The sequence below is a fragment of the Protomyctophum parallelum genome (assembly GCF_964188405.1).
Source record: "Protomyctophum parallelum genome assembly, chromosome: 2".
NCBI lineage: Eukaryota > Metazoa > Chordata > Actinopteri > Myctophiformes > Myctophidae > Protomyctophum > Protomyctophum parallelum.
In genome coordinates, this window is record NC_139699.1 from 55,490,534 (window position 1) to 55,507,017 (window position 16,484).

Sequence of the window (16,484 nt, forward strand, 5' to 3'; positions counted from 1 at the left end):
ATCTCCAGACTCAAATACCACACGATGCACACGTGTGATTTGAGTCTGGCTTATTAGCCAGGCTACCTATACCCGACATTAATGGAAGACCACTTCAGATGCTGTACAATTTAGGCATTAAAGCAGAGTAAGTCAATAAACGAGGAAAATAATCAGAGTGGAGCGAGAACAGTGTAGAGAAAACTATGATACCAGGCAAACAATAAACCATCTCTTAAAAACATTCTAATCTAAATACCATTGTGTACATCAATGAATCAATGCATCTGACTAAATACAATATAACATGCATTCCTTGTTCTTCCTCTAATTTTCATGCCACGATTTTGTAACACATTTTTGTCAATTATCTAGTGTAATCCTGGGCTCTACACTCCCTCCGCCAACCTGTGGAGAGCAACGGACTGACCTCATGCTTCCTTCAATGCATGAGCGTCCAAGCCGCTTCTTTTCACCTGACAGGTTGTACGTATAGCGCGTGGAATGAACACGTTATTCCAACCAGTTCCTTTCCCCTCCATCAGGCAGTTTAGAGACCAGGATTACCTTATGTTTTTTTGTGAGGATACCTACCCTATAGCAAAAAAATGCATTCCTAACATTCAAGAAAAACAAATCTAAGAAATAAATACATGAGTGACCAAGATATGTCTGCAGTAGCAGTTGCAACTTGCAAGCATCCATCGGAAGAGAATGTGGCAAGAGGGGGAAAGGCTCGGCACTTCAGACGGCAGAAAAGTGGGAGTGATTATAGTGATATTGTATCATCGCAAAAATAGCAAAAGTAGCAGATTGATAAGCTGAAAAACAGCCGATCTCCAAGCTCACAATGTGCGGTCTATATAGTTACCAAGTGTGAAAAATAAAATTCCTCATCTTGATGTTTATGAACGCATTAAGTCATTAACTCTGGGTCTCCTTAATAAGTGTGTGTGTACAGTAGAGTTCTCAACAAGCCTGAAAATTAAGCCATAACTGGGCCATATTAAACTGATCAGGCCCGACTAATTAGCATAGATTTTAGGCCCGAGCCGGCCCTAAAACATCAGGTCGGGTCGTTCGGGTTTGGGCAGAATTTGAGAACTCGATCTATACACAGAGTAAAAGTGAGATGCCAGTCAGCACCATCGTCATAATAGATAAATACTCAGACAGAACAGAACTATTATTTTTATTATTATAAAGAAATGCAATATATATATTATTATTTTTCATGGACCTCTACTGATTAACGTCCATTATAGGCCCGGCCCGGCCCGAAAACGTCACGTCGGCTCGGGCCTGGTCGGGTTCGGACAGAGTTTGAGAACTCTAGTGTAGAGTATAAAGCTGTATTCATTGTGTTGAAGCCAGCAGCATGTGACCTACTATCATTTCTAAAGTAGGACTAGGTGTTACACTTTTCAAACTCACACTCGCTCCTTTTAGAATGAATCTCATTCATATTCACGGACGGCCTAAATGTATAGCGCGCACACACACACACACACACACACACACACACAATGTGCTTGTAACATTATAAATATATATTTTTAACCATTTATCTTTGTGAGGACCAGTAAAACGCATCCTCATTATGTCTATTTCTCAAATTCTACTGAAATTGAATAAGGACCTCACAAGTACAGTAATAATGTACACTCACGCACACACACGCACACACACACACAGTCACTCACACACTCACACACACACACACACACACACACACACACACACACGCACGCACACGCACACACACAGTCACTCACACACATATACAGTCACGGTCCCACGAGTGTGTGGTAGCAGTTAAGAGGGGCTTCTGTGAAGTGGCCATTTTGCTATTTTACTGTGCTAGTGGGATATGCTGGTGGGAGGGGCAGCGTCCACTCCAGGAGGTGGCTGTTGTGTGTGCTCACACTGAATGGACCACCGGGCACAGTACCAAGTGGCTCATAGCACATGGAGGGAGAGAGACAGAGCAACAATGATGAGGGACTAGAGAGAGAGAGAGAGAGAGAGAGAGAGAGAGAGAGAGAGAGAGAGAGAGAGAGAGAGAGAGAAGCAAAGCTGTGAATGAAGAGGGGCTTTCTATGCAAAAGGAACATCAAGCTAGACATCATATTAGACAACAATTAGAGAAACGAAATAGTTTGATTTCGTTGTGAGGTCTGGGCCTGGGGTCCACAGTCCACTTACCAACCAAGAACTTGTCAAAACAAATCCAGCGTAAACGACTGTTCATTGAGGCACATAAGGCAGAAGGTTATTATTTATAGTTCCCCTCATTCATTCCCCTTAGTAATTCATTCTGCTTCTTTAAATCAGCTGCCTCTCCAGGTCATCTCCCTTCACACTCATTCGCTACGAGCCATCTTATCCACGCCCTCATTCCCACAGTGCAATTCAGGCGGCCTTCTTAAGCAGCCTCAGCTCATTATTCATCCTGAGCTGTCAAATCAGCTCGTTCAGCGTCTGTGTGAAAATGTCCCCAGCCTCCTCCCTGAAGTTCTTAGTCCAGGGGTTATAGGATATTATTGGATTGTTTGCAATTGTGTTGATTAACTTTCTATGCTTGTTCATGGAATTATTGTATCATTGGCTCTGCTCTGGGGGGGGTCGTTGATATCAGAGCTGTGTCTCGGAACACAGATAATCGGAGATATCATATGTGATATCAGTCCTGTGTCTCGGTACACAGATTATCTGATATCACATGAGCAGAGCCACACTGCCATACTAAAATGCAATAGCTTTATGTTTATGGTCAATCTGAGCTGAAGTGTCTCAATGAAATGTAAATCAATTATGCATCCCACGAAAAACGGCAGTATTGGAAAGAACCCAATACCAGAGCAAAATGGAATGCTATTTGTCCCTGAATAGAGAATAGAGTGTCAGAATACCTGAGCACTGTGACTGATTCAAAACTAAGAAAAGCTTCGTATAGGTACAGTGAAGACTCAGTGAACACATCCTCACAATAGAGGAAGGTCGCCACAGGCAGATCTGCATGGCTCCCAAGAGAAGACAGGCTGTGCAGCTGCAGCTGTATACATTTTTACTTTACTTTACTTTACTTTATTATGGATCGCCATTAGCACTTGCAAAAGCATGGCTATTCTTCATGGGTCCAACACACAAAACAAACATCATTCACATCATACTACAGATACAATAGAGGGTATGTATGGCACTCATTTATCAACCGTGCGTACGCCAAAATATGGGTGCACGCCAAAATTACCGAAATCTTCGGCATTTACCATTTCCGCCAAAGCTTGAAATTGAACTTGAGTAGGACAAAAAGTGACGTCTGGTCGGGAGCTCGGCTGTTTTTCTGTCGTACACAAGCGGAGCAACATTGTCTGAACTGCTGACACGCTGTCACAGGCATCTAAGCTTATGTTTTCACTCCTAAAATGTTAATATAAAACTATGTATATACATGTAAAAAAAAGAAAAAGAGAGATTTCCACCTTTACAAGTAATTCATTTTGCGAAATTAAATACAATATAACATGTTTACAATGTAATAGTTTGTGCTTAATCTAACAGTGCTTTACTGGCCTTGTTGCACTTGTGAGATGATTTGGGAGCGCATGCGGCATGACATCAGATGCCTATAGCACTGTACTGTCTGTGAGTGATATTATATAAAACAAAAGGCATAAATGGACTGCACGCCTTTATTTCCAAGTGACAATGACAAGCATATACAGCTTGCCTATTTGCAATTGTAGCAGGCTATAGGCGAAATCATTTTAGGGGGTCGGGAGGACGGGACCGTGGCGTGCGTCGCCAACACATACCAGCACACAAGCGGCAAGCCTTCATCTATATGTTTATGATTCGTTCATCAATGATCAAATCACTACAACGTTGATTATGACTGCCTTGACGACATGATAGCCTATCTATCATGCAGGCATCACTGACACTCACCCACAGGACTTATCACAGCAGTGCGCAGTCTCACGCCTTCGCCGTGCACTGCGCACGAATGGGTAAAATTAATATAGGCCTGCCTACAAACGTATTCCATTCATGGCGATGTCGATGTATCATGTAGGTGCGTGCGTGCATGACAGCAAGGCAAGCGAGGTAAGAGGGAAACAGACTGGGTAGGCCTACAACTTTATTTAATTCATGCAGTTGTTCGTTCTTTATTTATTTAACAACACACCAGTTAGTTGGGCAGGGCTTGCAAGTTGCGTGTGCGTGCGTCTGTGTGTGTGTATGAGAGAGGGGGGTGAGGCGGGCAGCAAGGCACGGGAGAACCTTTTTTTCCCCCTGTAACCAGGGTTTCCAGGACATATTGCATGTGTTCATGTCGCAAAAACGAGGGAGAGGCTTGATTTCATAGGGCGTGCCAGATAGATTTCAGCCGTCACATTTATTAACGTCAGACCGAAATTAAGGAAGGATCAGCTGTTTGCGATCACTTTATGAATGCCGTGGCGACATGGGTGTACTACGAAACCTGCACTCGAATCTGTGGCAGATTTTACACTCAATTGATAAATGAGGGCCTATGAGCGTGGCATCATCATACCTGGAAGTTATGCGGGAATGCCCACTGAGTGGCAAAAAAATACTTTTTGGCCTTGCCAGCCCATTCATCCAAACAGAAAAGTCCTGTCTGATTGCATTTAGTGCCGGAAGTGCATCAAAATAGAAGCTCCGGGGTGCCAGAGTTGTCTGATCGCTTTTACTCTGAAAGCCATGAACCGGAAACACTTTCCTAAAAAAGTTGACTTTACAAAGAGACCTCACATCCCCGATCATCTTAATTAATTTTTTTACGCTCCAAAAAACGTTCATATTTTGCGGGAGAGACGGATGAGGAGCAGAAATGAAGCGCCAGCATATCGATCCATTCATCACCACGGAGAGCGCCCTGGATTAGGAGATACAAGTCATTCTTTCCGCCGCGCTAACATGGGAGTCAATGACAAGCTAATTATTGCACTGAGCGTTAGCATACGGAAAGCGAAAAGCGAAATGCCAAAAAAAAAAAAAAAAAAAATCTGAATATTCTTATCTCACCCCGCGTCGCTGGGACGTTGCTAGGACGTCCACAGACGTCGTAGGCACTAATATTTCGGGATCCTTATGACGGCCTCATGCGTCCTACGAACTGAAACGGTTAAACAATGTTAAACTCACCAACATTGCAGCTGTACGAAAAGCTTGAATTATCCTCTATCTGCAAAGTTTTTGTTTCATAAAAATCCACCATACAAAACCTTATGAGCTACTTTTTGTCAAGAAATGCCCTGCATTTGATTATTTATTAAGTGTCAGAGTTGCTTGTTTTCAATAACAACATTTTGCTGCCTCCAGCATTATGCGACATTTAGAAACAGGTGGTACACAGAACGGTTGAGTGATTTCCAACGAGCGCTTCCAAACTCCAACTCTCCATGCTGCTCAATGTTTTGCCACTCAGTCTAGATAGTGTCTTGATGGGAAAATCATGCCTGTGCATACTCTCTATACACAGACACACAACGGTTTATTACAAGGGTTAATCTGAAACATATACCTGTACTTCCCACAAGGTTCCAAACACCCAAAGAGTTTGAAATCATCACAGATGATCCATATATGGAGCGTGTCTTGAGTGTACAGGGTGTGATGAGGTCAGATCAACATAATGGAATGTCAGAACAGGTAAGCTGAGCTCCATATATGGAGATCTAAGGGTGGCAGCGGGGGCAGGGTCTTGAGTGTACACAGGGTTTGATGAGGGCCCAGGTAGGGCCGGGCCTTAATTTTCTGGCCTGTTGAGAACGCTGCCAGGCTGTCGCTTTGGCATGGGATCAACTTTGACCAAGAAATGCACAATGAAAAACAGGTATGGATTCCCGTGTCCTGAACTTAATTTATACCAATCAGATTTTAGAGGAAGGCGTAACGAGACAGGAATCTAGCTACTGTGATCTATCAATAAAGGCAAAAAAGCCCCAAAAATATCTTTAAAAAAAAAGGGACTATAGCAGATATACAACCTCACTTGCAGAGCTGCTGGCTTCAGTGTCAAGAGACCGCCCCAGACTCGGGACTATTCCAAAAGATTTGAATTGCATTTCAAATCTGAAAAAAATCTAAACAATCTTATTCCAATCTGGATAGAACAAAGAAATCTTTGCAAGTGTGGACAATATAGCCAGAGAGAGAGAGAAAGAGAGAACAAGACAGAGGATCAGAGTAACCCAGCACTGAGCATGTTCTCTTACCTGTCCCCTGCCTGCGATGACAGTGACAGTCCATGGCTGCCGTGGCCTCTCAGCTAAGGTTTCCCCATCCCTGCTGTTTTAGTTACACAATACCCCAGTCCATTAATGAACTAGAGAGACCCACCGACATGTGCAGCCCAGAGGAAAAAAAAGAATCACACTAAGCAAAGTACACTCTGATCCCCCCCATGCTCTACCATTTCCGAACAAACAATGTGTATTTCAGATTCTCTTGTTTGTTGTTCCAGGGTTTGCCTCATCGGCGCATATATTTGGCCCCGTTCAGCGATTCTCGGTAGAAAACAATGATTGAATGGGGATGGTATTGGATATAATGTTGCCAAGTATGGAGGTGAGGATTATGGTAGCTATTGTTCCATGAAGACCAGACAAAACAACATAAATACAATCGACCGACAGACAGACAGACAGACAGACAGACAGACCATTTTACAAATATTTTACTTGAAACAAATACCTAACTTGTAAAATGATTTTTAAAGTTTTGTGTCAGCCTGTTCCAATTCCTTTACCCTGTAAAGTCCTTCTTTCAGTTCAACAGTGATGTGTACAACTTCAATAACATGCAAATCAGCTACATCTCCCAACATTCTGCACTGGTCCGTGCCAATTCTCCATCTAGGTGCAGCTAGGGGGGCTCAGTTATCGAACAGCTACAGTATATTGAGATTACTCTCATGCTCAAGGGCTAGTGGGGAAACTCTCGTACCTGACAGTCGAGTCAACTGCCGAACACCCCCGTCTGTTTAACACTTCTTATTGTCACGGTTTGAGACAAGGATACAATGGAATTACAGACAAATGCAGGCTATAATGCAAGATATTTTAATAGAAAACCCACACGAGGGAACAAGGAGCAAAAGGCCAAATACTAGGAAACTCAAAAAGTGTCGTTCACAAGTTCATGGGGGCTTTTGATTTGGTGTATACTAGCATCAGGGCCCTCGGAGGGGTTGACTGGTGCGGTGTGGAAGTGGTTATATTAGTACAATATCCAGAACAACATGCAGATGTGTGATCAAAATAGGCAGAGTAAGCATGAACTCTCGTCAGTAAAAAGGCCAAAAAAAGCCTAGTACCTAGTAAACAATGAACCTAACATATGCTGATCTATCTAAATAACATTCTGTATTTCGAGGTTGAACAATGAACCTAGCAACTGTCTAAACAATAGCAAGAAAAACACGTCGAAGAAACAAAAACATTCTCCAAAATATAATTTCTGTCAGTGTAGAAACCTCTTATCTTGAAATTCTATCACCTTTTGTGATTTATTTCTCCGTAAATGAACACCCTACGACTAACGTGATCATACTAGACTAGAGCATCACAAAAAGTAATCAAAAGTACTACTTTTGCTATTTTTGAATTTGATTCCTGAAAGTAACAGTTTTGGACATACGAGGTATCTGCCCCGACTGAGATGAGATACAGTAGATAGATTTTCCATGCCCTATTGACACTGTTCTGCACCAGTTGCTGAATCTTTCATCACCTGCTTTGATACGCAGGTCGATATGGGGCAAACAGAGCCCAGCTGTCTCCCAGCTCCCCACTAATCAATGGGATAACTCTGTGATTCTGAATCCCTGAGCCCCAGTGTGATATGCAATAGGCCAACGAGGACGAGCGTGTTTTGGCGGTGAGCGTTCTTGTATTCTTTAAATCTATTCACACCAAGGGCCATGGTGTGTATTCCCATGCACTGATCCCTGCACTGTGTTTTATAACAACTTTGGTGTAGATGGGATCACACAATAAATCATTGAATAAATCATCAAATCATTGAATAAATCAGTCTGCTTTGCGGTGCTTTTGTTTGAGTGGTTAGAAGCCTTGTTCCTCTTGAAAGACTGAAGTGTTTTGAACAGAGATAACTATACGAGAGTTCTTATCAATATGGCTCATTGTTGAGGAGAGGTGACTACTACTGATAATATACTGAAAGTATCCTGTATTAAAAATTGCGTCTAGGTGACAAATATTAAAGTAGCTGAATTTAGAGTTTATCCTTGTTCCAATAGTAAAAACAATAACACAATTCACTGGTGAACAGAATAAATGTTAACCACTTTCAAAAGAGAAAATCCAAAGGCAGTACAAATGTATTTGTTTGCGTGCAAATAATTCATTAACAATAACCACATTATTTTTCTCCCTTGCCTGATTGGCAAGAATTGTGTACTATGCAGTAGGGCTGCATGACAGCTTGGCGTCGAAATAAAAAAAAAAACGTTGAAAGAATATATATTCAAAGATTTGTGCCGCATTTTCACGATTTAAAAAAAATAGCAGACCTACAAGCTTGTAGCGCGCCACTCAGTGGCGCGCTATGAGCTTGTAGATCTGCTATTTTTCAATAGCTAAAGTATAACATAAGGCTTAGTTAAAACACCAAAGGGGTTCCCATCTAGAATGGGTTAAGGACATTTCAGACAACACCTAGTAATTCATTTTCAATGAATGCAAGTGCAGGTCTAAATCCATGAAGCATAAAAGGAGCATGCTCTTCACACAAACACTCACACTCACACACACACGAACGGCAGAGAACAGCAGACCGCCAAGCTAACAGTGGCCGCATCCACGACGCGATGTGATCTTGTAAGTCAGCATGTTCTGGGCGCGCATTAGAGGGTATATGCGCATGCATAAAGTGAATGGCAGATCGAGTGGCAAAGTGAGTGACAAAGTAAATTTAATGTTGCATGAAGTCATTTAATGCAATCAAAAAGGACTTTTCTGTTTGGATGTGTATGGGCTGTCAAGGCCAGAAAGTAGTTTTTTGCCACTCAGTAGGCGTTCCTGCATAACTTCCGGGTATGATGATGTCACACCGTCGCATACCCTCTATACCAGCGGTCCCCAAACATTATTGGCCGTGCAGCCCGTGTCACCTCCTGACCTACAGTAGCTGACACACCCCCCCAGCGCCAAGTCTCATTGTATTCGGCCAACACTTTTTTATATGATTACTGGCGAATAATCACAGAATGTCACTGCACTGAGAGACATGCAGCTCCTGTATACTCCCGCAGCTGCTCTATAGCCTACATCTTTTTAGGTGGTTTACCGGATTTTGCCGTTTGTGCTGCTATTAAATAACAGCATAAAACCACCATTAGCTTTTTCATGTCACGCACCCCCTAGAAGGTGTTCGCGCACCACAGTTTGGGAACCCCTGCTCTATACTGTTGGCGGGGTGAAGCCTATACGTATCTGTGTCACTACGTATATAGGGTGTATCTCACCAGCCAACACACAAGAGGTTGAATGAACTGAAACCAGCGCTCCCCAAAACAACAGCTTTGGGGATTCTGTTGGGAATGTATTTCATGAAACCGGCACCTGCAGCACGTGAAGTCGTGGCCTATCTGTCTCCCTTGTTTGTGGAGTGGGCGATTGCATTGTGTGTGTGTGTGTGTGTGTGTGTGTGTGTGTGTGTGTCACAGTCACACTGCAGCACCGTAATAAGCGAGGGGTGAAGGGGGGAGGGACCCGCGGATGGCTGTGCTCTGCAGGGCGCTCTGTGCTGGTGGAGTGTTTGGGGAAGGTGATGTGAAAACGGGAAAGTGGTGACGATTTTGACGTCACAGCAAGCTGGGCAGTTGGATCGTGTGTTGATCAGAAACAATATTTGAACGGTAAATATGAGTGCATCTGGATTCGGGTGTGCTAACAGAGTGGTTTGGTTGGAGAAGGACAACGGATAAACGGCCATGTCCTTGTGTCCATTAGGGTGGAAGGATGGCAAAGTGGACAAAGTACTCACATTTCCATTTCTGTATTGGCAAACACCAAAAAGGAACGCTTAGGCGTTTCGGCTATGCAGCCTTCATCATTAATGTTTCTATCACTAGAATACGTCCGCGACCCGGGCTCTAAAATACCTTCCGGTTCAAACGGCCGGATCACGGCTCTCCTTCTCTGCCTTTTCCGTGCATTCTGTTGGCACTGGCCCCAGATCACCGTCTATGGCAACAAATCATTAATGGACCGAAATCGGCAAGAAGCTAAAGTTGAAATAATCTTGAAATTGAGTTGAAGTCCTATCACCCAGCCATAGGTGGTGTACAGTTGTTGTTTACGACTTGGAACCTCGCCTGCACAGACATCACTTTGCGGAAAAGCAGACATTTTGATTGGCCATGATTGAATCCTCCTGCCAAGATTGAGTCTTCCCGTAACTCACCCACTGACAATACATTAAGTCTAATCCAAGCCATCTCGCCGCTCTGTGACGGGTACTCCTCTCTCCACTCCAGGCTGTGCTTTGAACCAGTTTGTAGGGCAGCGACTATCGATTCTTTTCCGTAGCTCTTATGCTGTAGATTATGTGTTTGATTGAAGTGAACCGAGTCGTAGAGCATTTAGTAGCTGATGTTTGGACTGATATTGTCATGATGCTGTTCCAATAACAAAATGTTGATGTTTCTATTTTAGAACGTTTAACTTGTGCATGCACAATGCACATGAATGAAATATAGACACACACTTAACTATTGAAATATCGTTTTTGAAAAATAACAGATCTACAAACTAAAATGGAGACACCACATTGAAAAGGGGTTCAAAATGGTGACAAATCGGCTGCATAATTGCTGACACCGTCATCAAAGAAGTCAAACACGTCAAAAAACTGTTGAAACTACCTTTTATACCAGGTTTTTAGCACTCCTGACTGCATGTTGAATAATATAGACTTGCGTCCATGACCAGGAAGGCGGGAACATGCATGGACTGCACATTTGTCAACATGGAGGCACGTTCAAGATCACTTAATTAGAGCCGTCTGCTTCAGTCTAGAGCCAGGCAGCACAAAAATGCCATGATCCCAACGTTGTTGTTATGGCATTATCTAGGCCCTACTAGTTTGTCAGTGAGCTACAATGCAATTTGAGAGATGTCACCTTGTAGCCGACAAGTAAATGTCTAAATACATTTCAACGTAATAATGTGTGTGTGTGTGTGTGTGTGTGCGCGCACACAGTGCGACCGTGCATGTTTGTAATGTAACTAGTTGTGACTTGCCCAACACTACATTCAGAAACACTGATGTTTGGCCCGGGACGGATATGCACAGTGTCCCTCGAGGGAATATGTCTTGGACTCTGTGACGGCCGTGATGGACAGGGACAGTACTGAGCAGTCAGTAGCTGCATCGTTCATCACGCTGACCTCGTGCGTCATGTGTTCATCCCAGCACGCATACACATGCGGCGATTGCACACATATGCAGCCAATGTGAAACGTGTCTGACTTCAAAGAGAGAGAGTGAGTGTGAGGGGGTGGGGGGCAGTGGCAGTAAATTCAACTGTCGGTCATTTGTCTCCCGTTGGTGAAATGGAATTGAGATAGCGAGGACAGCAGCAGCGCCTGGAGACATAGACATTGTGTTCCAATTTGGCCAGTCTGTCGGCATGCACCTCTAGCCATGTCATCGTTGTGTCTTTATTTGTACCGTATGCCGGAGCACTGCCGTCCTTGTAACGTACAGTACATGAAGTATGTCAGTACTGTATGTGCTTTGTGGGGGAAACACATTGTTGTCACTCAGTATGGCCCTGCAGCAACGTCACCAGGCAGACCTGATGGACGAGATCACCCCTCAACACCATGAAAAAGAGGTATATGCGTACGTATGCTATCATAAAAGGTGTGTTTTTATCCAGTGCTTGTGTATTAACACATGCATGCACCCATTCACACACCGACGGCGGAGGAAAACATGGAAGGCACGGCATGTCTGAGAGGTCATTTTGACTGTTTTTTTATTTTATTTTGAAGTTGATTATCTTCGCCCGTGAAACTTTCAGAAGGTTCTCCTTCCGTGACCACCATCATCCATCACCATTCCGTCGTCTCAGAAAGTTTTGACATCTGAAACATTTTCTAGATATGGATTTAAGCACGTGCACTACTTCTGTCTGATTTGACTTCAGTCATGCTAGTGCTCAAGGACACCTCGACACCAACCCAGGGGAGCTAGTGGGCATTGAACCAGGTATACCTTCCAATTCAATAGTTTCGTTCCAGGCTTTGTTGTCCCCAGGGGCCCCCATGTTTGATGCAGCTTGGGGCCCTCGGTCCCTATACTGCTACTGCTGGCTGTGTGAAGCACGTACAAACGCCATTCTGTGTTTGGATGAAGGCACTGACGTGAATGAGTACTGATGAGCAGTGGTGGAGAAAGTACTATAGAAATATTCTGTTAGTCTGTAAGCCTGGAAGTATAGTACTTAACCCATTTTGACCTGAGATCAGATTCTAAAAATGTCTTCTACATCCTGACAGTTTTCTGAAAAAGCTATGTTTCTATGTCAGTCGTTCAAAAATAGCAGACCTACAAGCTCGTAGCGCGCCATGAGCTTGTAGATCTGCTATTTTTCAATAGCTAAAGCATAGCATAATGCTAACACCAAAAGGGGTTCCCGCCTAAAATGGGTTAAGTAAATGTACTCGTGTGTGTGTGTGTGTGTGTGTGTGTGGGTAGGGGTAGAGACTGTCACAACAACTGGTCAGTAATGACTGAGCAAGAAAATGACTCTTCTAGCCGTGCAGTTGGTTGGTTGCCTGCCAACGTTGCTGGGGTGCACACATGTGGTCGATAAACGTAGCCAATCGCAGCCAGCATTGCTGGCGTGGTTGATAAACGTGGCCAATCACGGGCAAAGTTTGCCAGCCCTTGGCTGGCAGCCCGGCGGTCATTTCCCACCCTCGGGAAGGACCCGGGGCCTGCATGTCATTAGTGGAGGAAACACAGCTGGAAGGGGAACACCTGACACGGCAGCTGTGCAATACTGGTGGATGACTCACAGCCGCCGAGGCCGTGGGTGGAATTATAACATGTGGACTGACTGCACGTCTTGAGGGCCTTTGAAAAATATTAAATCAGTTGTGTTATATAGCAGACCACTGTAACTGCAATACATACAAAGGACCATTTTGCAATGCACACACAAAGAAGGTGTGTTCATGGCAATTCCTCTTTTAAGTCACAGTTTAATCAACTTTCAGATAAAACTTCTCATCGAGGCCTTTATAGGAATGGAGTCTAGTCCACCTTATTTTATTTAATAGGGGCTTTTCCATCACAACAGAATAAAGGTGCATTTATCACATGTTTTAACCCCGAAGCAAGGGTGGTGCTTGAGGAAAGGTCATGATCAGTGGAGGCCATATCACCTGGGCAGCAGGAAGGTGCACAGAAACACTGACGGCAATCCAGCCTTGCAAAGGAAGGAATGTAGGCTACTGTGTATCGTTTTGACCAAAGTGGTGAATGGACTGACAGACGCACAAAATAATCAAAAAAGGAAGGAGACAAGAAAGAAAGAAAGAAAGAAAGATGAAACATCAATCTTGAGAACCAACTAGGGAGAGCAGGCAATGCTTCTCTCGTTGAGCCATATTTCCACGTCTATTTAATAATTTCATCATCGTTCCCTTTCTCACAGCCTATATCCAGGACTGCCCTGAGGTACACAGGATGAAAACAGGTCAGCAGTATTACTCCTCACAGCTTTCTGGACACAATGAATGCATGAAGCACTATGACTCCACAGGGGCTTGTTGCACGCTGAACCTCATCCCTCAGAAGTCTCTTACTGAATGGACTCAAACGAAAAACACCTTCATGTTTCATTCAAAATAAAATCACACCCGTGTGACTGAGCGGTGCAAGCTGCTCAACAACACTTGCAGCTGCTGAGGCCTCATAGACAGACAGACAGACAGACAGACAGACAGAGGGTATGACCAGACAGTTGCATCAAGAAAGAAAAAATGCCCAGAACAGGTGTCTCTTACGGGTTTTTAAACAGCTGGTGGGTGAAAATTACGCTAGTGCACGGCTTCAACTTGTATAGCGTGGGCAAAGCGTTTCAGTTTTTTTGCCCATGCAACAAGTTGAAGCCACGCACTAGCGTAATTACCATCCACCAGCTGTTGGAAAACCCGGAAGACACTTTTTCTTGATGCTACTGTCTGGTCACATACCCATACACATCGGAGCCTACTCAGACTCAGACATACAGTACACACACACACACACAAACAACAGTGGCAAGTCATTGGAAAAACTAATATGTCGCAAATCGCAAGCCAAGTATATGAGAGTATCAACAAGGAGCATAAAGCTAACAAAACACACCATGTCTTAATAATGGGGACATTTACAAACTAAGTCAAAATACATACATCAAATGAAATGAACAAATAAACACCATGACACGACACATAAAAGTCCCACCACATAACCCCCCGGCCCCTACGCATTTCCATATTTAAATAACAACTCAAACAACACAATAGAGACACTTCTCACTGCCCAAGTGCATCATGGGAAATCTTCATGAAGCTCTCAGCACCCGCAGCGAAACCTGGCAACACCGCTGTTACTGTACGACTAATTAGACAAGAGTCGAAAATGCATCCAGAATGAAAATGCTTGTAGGCCTATAAGTCTGGCAGTGACAATAGAAGGCCTACATGTCTGGCAGTGACAATAGAAGGTACCCAATTGAAATTCCATTATCATATTTATTATTTATAAATACAGTATAACAATATATTATGCTCCTGAACTGAATCCAAACCATTGTTTAGTGGCAATACTGCCGTAGCAAGCATTCAAGAGTCCCTTTGGGATATTGACAGTTATTGTGAACCCAAATACATTCATGAGCTCTAGGTATGTTGTTTAGGCCTACTTGTTTATAGATTTAGACAAGTGCATTGCATGCACGCAACACATGGGCACACAATGAAATACCAACATCATCCAGGGATAGCTTGTACTGTAATGTCTTCCTTTCTTTCTTTCTTTCTTTCAACATGTTATAAATCCTTATTAGAGCACCATGAAGAGTGTATGTTTCAACAGGAGGGAACGAAACACCAAGTCTCACAAACACACAAACAGAAAAGAGAACAAGAGGCAGTGATGGAAGAAGTACTTAAGTAAAAGTGTCAATACTGCAATGTAGAAACACTCTGGCCTCTTTTAGACGGCGACCATCTCCATATAACACGTCAAAGTCCCGTTGCGTTCTCATTTTTTTGGACCATTTACATGAGAACGCACACTTGAATGAACACGCTACAAAGTGCATGCATATATATGCCAGGTCGCTAGGTGGCGCGTGTCCTTGTGGGGTCCGTGTGACGCAGCGCTTATATAAACCATAGACATAAGTCACGCATGCGTAGAACTACATCCGTTCTTCTTCTACACAGAAAGTAAACAAACGTTGCGTCCTCATCACACCTCCAGCAAACCGGACTATCCGACATGGTTGTTGTTGTTCGTTTCCCCTAGCAACTGACGCATGCCTATGACACCATGTAAAAACGTAGGACACGGGGCGAGCCGACCAGAGCTGACGTAAGCCATGATGTCACAAGTTTTGCGGATCCACCGTTTTGCCTGTTTATATGGAGACCATAGGAAACGGCGTTCTAAAAGATTTCCACTCTGGGAGGTGGTTTCACTTCGTTGCGTTTTCACCTCCTGTGAACACGGTTCTCGTCTAAATGACAGCAGCAAACGATACTTTATTTTGCCGTTTTTTATGAACACCATCCTCGTGTAAATAGCACCTCTGTTACAAGTAGGGATGTCCCGATACACTGTTTTCCTTTCCGATCCCGATACCACAATTTCTATGTTAGCCGATACCGAATACCGATACCAGAGAATAATAATATAAAAAAAAGAAAATATATCTTATTTTGAAGTCCACTGACAGCAGACTCCTCACTCAAATGTGCATTTGCAGTTTGGGCAACTCCAAAGCAAACACCACATGCCCCAACTGCCATAGTGTCAACCCCTGTGTCGTATCTGTGGTTAGACTGGCATATTATTTGCTGATACCGATATGACCGGATATGACCAAATAAGGGCCGATCCGATACCTTTCAGATACCGATACAGTATCGGGACATCTCTAGTTACAAGTAAAAGTACCAAAAGTCCCATTTCACAATTAAGTCATCATTATGTCGACAATGTATAAAAAGCTTGTAGATTGACTATTCAAATAGCCAAAGTTTAGTAATGTACTTAGTTGCCTCACACCACTGGTAGTATCTGTTACAACAGGAGAAAACAAAACAAAATACCAAGACTAAAATACACACAAACATAAAAGAGAACAAGAGGGCAATGTTTCTGCATGGAGGCTGTACTCTGCTGCACAGAACATCTTGAACCTTGTCCACATGTATTTTGGC

At 43.4% G+C, this 16,484-nt stretch overlaps 1 protein-coding gene across 1 annotated transcript in view; it reads right to left on the reverse strand.

The window, feature by feature from the left end:
• Positions 1-16,484, reverse strand: part of igdcc4 (immunoglobulin superfamily, DCC subclass, member 4) — a 153,630-nt gene that overhangs the window by 111,625 nt on the left and 25,521 nt on the right. The window lies entirely within an intron of this gene.